A 9064-nucleotide genomic window follows, 5' to 3' on the forward strand; every position below is an offset into this window, starting at 1 on the left:
CATACATAAAAAATGTTCTGTCCTTCTTTAACACGTTCTGGCCGACCATGCCCAGAAGGAAGGCCTCTGGTTTCTTGGTGAAGGTATACTTAAATACCTTTTTTAACTCATTATATATCATTTCCCAGAAGGCCTTCACTTTAGGGCAGGTCCACCAGAGGTGAAAGAATGTTCCTTCATTTTCCTTACATTTCCAACATTTGTTATCAGACGAATGGTGTATTTTAGCCAATTTCACTGGGGTCATGTACCATCTATATATCATTTTCATTACATTTTCCTTCAGAGCATTACATGCTGTGAAGTTCAGCCCGGTGGTCCATAACCTTTCCCAGTCCTCAAACATAATGTTGTGCCCAATATCCTGGGCCCACTTTATCATAGCCGATTTAACCAATTCGTCTTGTGTGTTCCATTTCAGCAGCAAGTTATACATTTTTGAAAGTACCTTGGTCTTAGGTTCTAACAGTTCTGTTTCCAGTTTCGATTTCTCCACCTGGAATCCTAACTTTTTATCAATCTTAAACACTTCTTTAATCTGAGCATAGTGTAACCAGTCTCGCACTTTATCTTTCATTTTCTCTAAACTCTGCAGTTTCCAATTGTCTCCATCCCTTTCTAGTATTTCCCAATATTTTGGCCAATTGGCCTCCATATTGGGTCCTTTTCGGGCCTTAGCCTCCAAAGGTGACAGCCACCTCGGTGTTTTGTTCTCTAATAAGTCTTTGTATCTTGTCCAGACATTAAATATTGCTTTTCTGACAATATGGTTCTTAAAGACCTTGTTAATCTTAACCTTATCGTACCATAAATATGCATGCCATCCAAATGCATTGTTAAAACCTTCCAAATCCAGCACGTCCGTGTCTTCCAGAAGTAGCCAGTCTTTTAGCCAGCAGAAAGCTGCGGCTTCATAGTACAACTTTAAGTCTGGCAGGGCAAAGCCCCCTCTTTCTTTTGCGTCCGTTAATATCTTAAACTTAATTCTGGGCTTTTTGCCCTGCCAGACAAATTTGGAGATATCTTTCTGCCACTTCCGGAAGCACTCCGTTTTATCTACAATCTGCAATGTCTGAAACAAAAACAACATTTTTGGCAATACATTCATCTTAATAGCAGCTATTCGACCTAACAATGAGAGTTTCAATTTTGACCAGCTATCCAAGTCTCTCTTAATTTCAGACCAACATTTTTCATAATTATCTTTGAACAGACTCAGATTCTTTGCTGTTATGTTTACCCCTAGGTATTTAACTTTCTTAACCACAGTTAACTCTGTCTCTCTCTGAAACCGTTCCGACTCAATATCTGTCAAGTTTTTTCCCAACACCTTAGTTTTTTGCTTATTTAGTTTAAATCCCGCCACCCGACCAAAATCTTGGATTAGTTGTAGTACTCTTTTCGTACTAGATTCTGGCTCCTGTAATGTCAGAACTAAGTCATCTGCAAACGCTTTAAGTTTATATTGTTTCGCTCCGACCTGTATCCCTTCCACCAACCTGTCCCCTCTAATCGTGTTCAAGAGCACCTCCAGGACCGAAATAAATAATAACGGGGAAATCGGACAGCCTTGTCGTGTTCCTTTTTCAATTTTAAACTCTTCTGTAACCACATTGTTAACTATCAGTTTAGCCTTTTGTTCTGAATATATTGCATCAATCCCATTCTCAAACCCCCGGCCCACTCCCATTTCTTTTAAATTCCCTTTCATAAACTTCCAGGATATGTTGTCAAAGGCCTTCTCCGCATCTATAAAAATTAAAACAGCTTTAGTATTTATGTCTGTTTGTAAAAGCTCCAATATATCTATAATGTTCCTTGTATTAGCAGACATATGTCTACCTGGGAGAAAGCCTGCCTGGTCTTTATGAATTACTTTGTTTAAAACCCTCTTGAATCTACTTGCCAAAACGTCTGCAAATATTTTGTAATCCACATTTAAAAGGGAGATGGGACGGTAGTTCTTAAGCTGTGTCTTTTCAGTTTCCGATTTTGGTATCAATGTGATGAAAGCTTCTTTCCACGATTCTGGCGCCTTCTTCCCCTCTAAAATTTCATTGCTGACCTCCATCAGTGGTTGTATCAAATAGTCTTTCAATGTCTTATAGTACTTGGAGGTCAGCCCGTCTGGTCCTGGTGATTTGCCCTGTTTCATGTTTTGGATGGCCTGCTCAATCTCTTGTCGTGTTATTTTGCCATTCAGAATTGATCTATTTTCTTCTGACAACTTTGCCAGTCCATTTGTCTTTAAAAATTGTTTAATCGCTGCTTCATCTTGTGGCCCTTGAGTGTATAATTTTTTGAAATATCTCTGGAAACACTTTCTAATCTCTCCGGGGTTCTGGATACATCTTCCTTCAATCTCTAAATTTGTCACTGTATTTAACTTTTGTCTCCTCTTCAACTGCCAAGCTAGCAGTTTTCCACATTTATTAGCCGACTCAAAAGTTTTTTGTTTCATTAGTTTGATTTTCCATTCTATTTCCTGATTTATCAGTTTGGAGTATTGTGCTTGGTAAAGTTTGATTTCTCTCAGAATCGTCTTAACTTCTTCTCCAACTCCTTAATTTTTTCCAAAGTTTTATCTTTCCTTTCGTTTTGTTTCCTTTTCTTTACCGTGTTCTGTTGTATCAGGAACCCCCTCATCACGGCCTTACTTGCGTCCCAGATAGTTCTTTTTTCCACTGTGGTGTTCATATTGATCTCAAAATAATCCTTTAGAGCTTTTTGGGCCTTCTTGGTAATCTCCTGATCTCTAAACAGGCCATCATTCATCTTCCATCTGAAGGAACCGGTTGGAATCAATGTCATGTCCATTCTCAGTGCGTTATGGTCGGAGCATGTCTTTGGGCAGATTTCCACCTTTCTGATCTTAGGTGCCAGACCTCTAGTTATCCATATCTGGTCGATTCTTGTCCAAGTCAGTTGGGCTTCAGAGAAAAATGTTCCTTCCCTTCCCAAGGGGTTTCTCACTCTCCAAATGTCAATCCAGTCCATATTGTCTGTCATTTCAAAGAAGGTCTTTGGTAGTCTCCCATCTTTAGAAATTTTTTGACTCTGTGACTTATCCATGTTGGTTGATACAACTCCATTCATATCTCCCATCATAATGATGTTGTTGTAGTCCAGATAGTCCAGCATAGTCTCATGCAACTTCTTGTAAAATTCCGATTTTCCTTCATTTGGGGCATAAATTCCTAATATCAGTATTTTTTCTCCTTGATGTTGTACTTCTATCGCCAAAATTCTTCCATGCTCGTCTTTAAACAGAAATTTAGGTGAAAGGCTCTCTTTTGCATAAATTACCACACCTCTCTTTTTAACTGTATCCGAAGATATAAATTCCTGGCCAAGTCTTTTATTTATTAACACTTTTCTGTGGAGCCTAGTCACATGTGTTTCCTGTAAGCAAATAATGTCCAAATGTTCCTTTTTTAAGATGTGAAAGATTTTTCTCCTTTTTCCTGGAATGTTGCAGCCATTTATGTTCCAGCTCAAAAGTTGCAGAGACATCCTGAATATATCTGGTTATTCTTGCTGTGGGGGTACCTTGTTCTCAGATTTTCGGGGGTCCGGGGGTGCAGGAACCCCCGGAGGTTCAGGCCCTGGGGGTAATCCAAGTCCTTTATGAAGATCTTCTCCGTGTGCCACCAAAAACTTGTCTCTATCCTCCGGCGTTCTAATTTTGGTCTTCCTCCCTCTGAAAGTAAACGATAAACCTTGGGGAAACTCCCACCTGAAGATGATTGAGTTACTCCTTAGCAATTTTACTAATTCCGAGTAGTCTGATCGAAGATCCAACAGCTGTTTAGGAATATCCTTATAAATTTCAATTCTTTTGTCCAAAATATCCAGTGACTTTCCGTAGTGCAAGCCTAGAATCTTGTCCCTTTCCTCCTTTGATCTCAATATTATCAAACAGTCTCTGGGCTTCTCCTTCTTTATAAGTCTTCCAAGCCTAAAAGCAGATAGTATTTTAAAGTCTTTTTCTTCTAAGTTCCAAAACTTGGAAAATTCTTTGGTGAGGAACTCAGTTAAGTTACCTTCTTCCACTTCTGGAATTGAGCGTATCCTTAAATTGGCCTCCCTGTTCCGAAGTTCTGTCATGGAAAAGTAGATCTGGTGTTCTCCTACTTGTTTGCTGAGTGGTCTTACTTCTTTTTCAAGCTGTCCCAATCTTTGGCTAGTGTCTTCCGCCAATTTCCGATTTTCACCTACAGCCTCCTTCAGTTCTCCAATAGATTGAACATTCTGTGCAACTTGTCCAGTTAGTCTATTTAAACTTTCTGTGTTTAAGTCAATTTTAGCTGATTGCTGGTCAACCTTTCTGTCCAGAGCCTCCAATTTTTCGAAAATTTTCTCCAAAACAGTGCCACTTGCTCCTGAGGCCATATCTTCCAGTTGTAATTCCTCAGTTTCTCCCTCCCCTGATTGTAGCAGGGAAGCCGCTTCTGCCTCAGGAGGCAAAGTAGTAGGCAAAGCAGGCACAGATGATCTACGCTGTGAGACTGTCGGTAAAGTTAACGTTGTTTGTCTGGTTCTTCCCCTTTTTCTTGTTCCACTCATTCCAAAGTTATCTAAAAACCAAGGTCAAACTGAATTGTTCCCATGAGAAAGTAAGAGCCCAGATGGTAACACTCAAACAGGAGGCCGGGAAAGAGAAAGTAAAACAAAGTCACTGCTGTAAATCCAAAAATCCTCTAGGTGGAGCTTAGGATGTCTTTGGGGAGGAAGTCCAATCCAATTAAAATTAGTAAGTCTGAATTGATCTCCAAAGATCTTCACAAAGATAAATTTTAGCAGAGTTAAAACTTAAAGCCAAACATTGTTTCCAAAAGTGCTTAGACAGCAAGTGTTTCAAAGTAACAAATTCAAACTCAGTATGTTCCAAAGTTCAGATTCAAAGTATCCAAAGCCTGCAGACTGACTGCTCAGTTACTCAAGCAGCTCCAGTACCTGGGTTTCTTACTTTTATTTGTAATCCAATAGATCAACAGAAGACAGGTATCCTTGTCTCAATGAAGGTCCAAAAATCAGCCACTTAAAGTCTTTAAATCAGCCAGGAACAACAGTTTAAATAGGTGCCAGATCAGTCAATGCAAAACATTACTCTTTGTCTCCACTCCTCCTGCTCTTTACTTTCAAGTTCAGTGTCAGCGGAAGACGGACTTCCTGTTTTTCGTCACTCCGCTTTCAGCCAAATTCACAATTTTTAGAGGCTTTAAAAGTATATTGTCCAAATTACTCACGGGTTGTTGCTTTCCAAAGTTAGCAGTTTCAAGAAGAAAGGTCAGCGCTCACCGGCAACAGCGACGCGGCTTCGCTCCGTTGATCGCGAAACGACCCACAGCGCCGCTACCCCCTCCGCGGTCCGGAGCCCCTTACGGGGTCCCTTCGTCGTTTTAGGGGCTGCTTTTGGCGCCCGCCGGGTCTCAGGACCACAGGCTTCTGCTGCCTGTGGTTTTTCTGGATGGGTCCCCGCTTCGCCGTAGCGGGCGACCCGTTTCGACGGAGCTACCCTCTCCCGTTCAGGAGCTGGCAGCCATTGCCGTTCGCGCCGCCTCCGGAAGTCCTACAAGTACATTAATTGGCCAATTGTTCAACATTAGGACTTTTGTATCCATAGCAGTTGTGTAAATGTGACGTTTTACCATATTGTGGTGCTACAGCAGCCTAAAAACATCATTTCCCACTAAGCTAGGATAATCAGAACAGGAGCACTAATGTTGGAATGTTAGAATATATAACTCATGCAACCTGGGCAAGGGTCTGTCTTACTTTTGCACATTTAACCATACTGAGTCTATCAAAACTAATTCTGAATGAAGTTCTCTTGAAGTCCCATTTACTTTTCATTTTTCATTGTTCTACCCACCCATACACATTGTTACAATGTTACACTGAGCATTTGATGGTTTTAATGGCTTACTCTGTTGCTTAGGATTTGTTTCACTGATGTAATCACTTTTAATTCCAGTGCTCTGCTATCTGTCGAAACAGATGTTGAACATGATTTGCCTTGACTTCCAACCTACTTTTTCTTTTAATCACTGGATCACAAGTCTTGTCCGAAAGGGAAATATGTGTCTATATCTGCCTTCTATCTGCATTTGTTCTCTTGATGCAAAATAATCTGCTTCTTGTGGCTCTTAACTAAATAATCAAAATCTGAGGCTGCGACAAAGGAAGAATACCCCAATTGTATAATACCATGTGCCCCAGAACACGAGGTAATTCTATAATCAAAGCCAAACTATTCTATTATTAGAATGTGCACCTACTTAGAGTGATTGGATTTCCTCTTTGTGTGACGGTGCCTGAAGAAATAGCTCAGGGTTTTTTTTTAAGTACAAAAATATTCAGAGATTATCCAAAACTGCCAAGGAAGAATGCTTTTATCTTCTTGATAAACAAATAACCAATTTCAAATATCCTGCATAAGCTCACAGCTTGCTCACGCATTACCCACAAAGCACTAAAGACCAATTGATTCAATCAACAGAAGAAAATGGTGAAAGATTGTCCTGAAAAAGAAAATGATAAACAATTATCTACCACTTCATGATGCAAGTAAAGGACTACATGTCTGAATACTCCCTGCATACAAAGAAACAAAACCATTTCTCATGTCTTCTCTTTTTGCTCATTTTTAATGCAAAAATCACCTATACTTCCCAAGGGGAAGTATTCAGCCATGCAATCCCACTGGCAGCCTCAAGGAGTGCAGTCCAGGGAAACCTTTACTGCCAGGTGTGTTGCCTGCTGTTTATGACTACTTTTGTTGTGTTTGTAGTTATGTAATTTTTAATATATTTGTAAGCTGCTTTGAGCACAGTTTTGACTTTCGAAAGGTGGCATACAAATAAAATGATTGGTTGGTTGGAAGTAACTTTTTGCATTGTATATAATCATAGAATTGCAGAATTGTAGAGCTGAAAGGGACCCCAAGGGTCATCTAGTCCAACCCCCTGCAATGCAGGAATCTTAGCTAAAGCATCCATGACAGGTGGCCATCCAACCTCTACTTGAAAACCTCCAAGAAAGAAGGGTCCACAACCTCCCGAGGGAGACCGGTATCCACTGTCGAACAGTTCTTACGGTCAGAAAGGTCTTCCTGATATTTATATTTTTCCAGATATGTGATGCCATTCAATATTCACAGGAGGCAAATCAAAGACAGCATGAACATCAAAACTGATATCACACTTGCCATTAGGATCACAGCATTTTCTGCAAATAGGAAAGTGATATTCTGTATTGAAAATAATAAGTACAGTAGTGGAAAGCAAGGCTTAAATGGCATAATTCAATTCTTAAATTGCTGAGTTAGCCCACTACCTACAATTGCATCTTTAATACGAAACATTTAGCTCTGTCATAAAAATATTTACTGAGAAGTAAATGCCAGTAGATTCAATAAGGCTTCCACGCAAATGCACATATTACTTACTCATATCCCTTTTTCACTTTTTACCATGCAAGGTGGCTTACAAGGAATAAATAAAATTGACAATAAAAATGTCAAAGTGCAAACTACACTTTATAATCCAAACTTTGCAGGAATGCAGGCAGCCTCAGTGAGGCTTCCATGTAAATACACACAGGTTTTGGCTGACTGCAGTACAGTAGGTGCAGCAGAAGGGGTGTGTGGAATCCTACATCAAGCCTTTTTTTGAGGTGTAGTGCACTTTGTACAACTGCCAGCTAAACAAGTGCTAAACAAGATTAGTGTGAAAAGTACACACCAGGCAAACATGGCATAAAAGAAACCAACTGTAATTACAGCCCAAGTAGTACTAAGTGAATATTAATGTATATGAAAGTTGACCCTTTCATATAAATATATAAATATTATAATATAATAATATAATAAATATTTTAATATATAAATATTAAAACTCCCTTTGCTTTTCGGTCTTTTATGGGATGGCAGGGTGGGACTTAACTGAATTATTCAATGGTTCATTCCATCGTATAAAAACAATTCCAAAAATCAAGATTCAGGTTACATAACTAAATTTACTTTGGAATAGAGCCCCTCCAGCCTGGTGTTATTTTCTTGTAGATGTATTCTGCAACATGTCATTGATGCAGTAATACTGTAGTGCAGCCATAGGCAAACTCAGCCCTCCAGCTGTTTTGGGACTACAATTCCCATCTTCCTTGACCACTGGTCCTGTTAGCTAGGGATGATGGGAGTTCTAGCCCCAAAACATCTGGAGGGCCGAGTTTGCCTATGTCTGCTGGAGTGCATTAGTGGTGGATTGATACTAGACCGTCCACACATTGGTCCATTTTATTAATCATTCTGTGATGCCTCCCCATTTATCATATTACTGCTGTCTGTGTAAGGGGAACTGTTGTACTAGTGTGCAACAAACCAACCAACCAACCCCCAAACACTGGTGGTATAGAAGCTACAGGATTTTTGCAGAAAGTTACAGGACAAGCCCTGAATGGACATGACGCAATATTAAAATTCCATAAGGAAGGCGCAATAAAAAGGATGTCACTCCTTTATTGCACAGACTGTTTGGAGGATAGTTACAGGTAGGTAGCCGTGTTGGTCAAACAAAATAAAAAAATTCCTTCCAGTAGCACCTTAGAGACCAACTAAATTAGTTATTAGTGTAAGCTTTCGTTTGCATGCACACTGTGTATCTGAAGAAGTGTGCATGCACACGAAAGCTCATACAATTAATTAACTTAGTTGGTCTCTAAGGTGCTACTGGAAGAAATATTTTTATTTTGTTCAGAGGATGCAACCCCGCTCTCCTCGAATGGAGTTTGCGCCAACTTGAAGGGAATGTGGATTTTCTATCAAGAGACAGCAGAATTAGTTCCCTTGAGTTCCATGTAGTCCAAAGCCGAAACAGCATTTTCCTTGACCTGTCTCGTTTTCAAGTTTCTCCTTTTCTCCCCGTAGTGGAGGGAGTGGTAGGGAATACCGCCAGGGGGGTGGGGTGGGGTGGGGGAGCCGCCATCCCCACGGCATACTATTCCTACGCATCCATCTCAGAAGCATGAGAGGCCACTGACGCGCATGCGCCGAAAGCCGCCGCGC

Source organism: Podarcis melisellensis (genome assembly GCF_964234715.1).
Source record: "Podarcis melisellensis genome assembly, chromosome: 1".
Lineage (NCBI taxonomy): Eukaryota > Metazoa > Chordata > Lepidosauria > Squamata > Lacertidae > Podarcis > Podarcis melisellensis.